Source organism: Zalophus californianus, chromosome 5 (assembly GCF_009762305.2).
Source record: "Zalophus californianus isolate mZalCal1 chromosome 5, mZalCal1.pri.v2, whole genome shotgun sequence".
In the NCBI taxonomy this organism is placed as follows: Eukaryota; Metazoa; Chordata; class Mammalia; order Carnivora; family Otariidae; genus Zalophus; species Zalophus californianus.
Genome location: NC_045599.1, coordinates 84724760 through 84725742, shown reverse-complemented (window position 1 = coordinate 84725742; position 983 = coordinate 84724760).

Genomic DNA, 983 nt, shown 5'->3' with positions numbered 1-983 from the left:
CATGTATCATATGACCTCACTGATATGAGGAATTCTTAATCTCAGGAAACAAACTGAGGGTTGCTGGAGTGGTGGGGGGTGGGAGGGATTGGGTGGCTGGGTGATAGAGATTGGGGAGGGTATGTGCTATGGTGAGCATTGTGAATTGTACAAGACTGATGAATCACGGATCTGTACTTCTGAAACAAATAATGCAATATATGTAAAGAAAAAAAAAGAAGAAGATAGCAGAAGGGGAAGAATGAAGGGGAGTAAGTCAGAGGGGGAGACGAACCATGAGAGACGATGGACTCTGAGAAACACACTGAGGGTTCTAGAGGGGAGGGTGTGGGGGGATGGGTTAGCCTGGTGATGGGTATTAAAGAGGGCACATTCTGCGTGGAGCACTGGGTGTTATGCACAAACAATGAATCATGGAACACTACATCAAAAACTAATGATGTAATGTATGGTGATTAACATAACAATAAAAATTATTTTAAAAAAAAGAATTAATACCTATTCTCCTGAAACTGTTCCAAAAAATAGAAATGGAAGGAAAACTTCCAAACTGGTTTTATGAGGCTACCCTTACCTTGATCCTAAAACCAAGGACCCCATTGTAAAGGAGAATTGCAGACCAATATCCTTGATGAACATGGATGCAAAAATTCTTACCAAAATACTAGTCAATAGGATCCAACAGTACATTAAAAGGATTATTCACCACGACCAAGTGGGATTTATCCCTGGGCTGCAAGGTTGGTTCAACATCCGCAAATCAATCAATGTGATACAATACATTAATAAATATTAATAAATTTATTTAATTAATAAAATTATTGATTAATAATAAAATTAATTTATTATTAATAAATTAATAATAAAATTATGAGGACCATATGATCCTCTCAACAGATGCAGAAAAAGCATTTGACAAAGTACAGCATCCTTTCTTGATCAAAACTCTTCAGAGTACAGGGATAGAGGGTACATACCTTAAT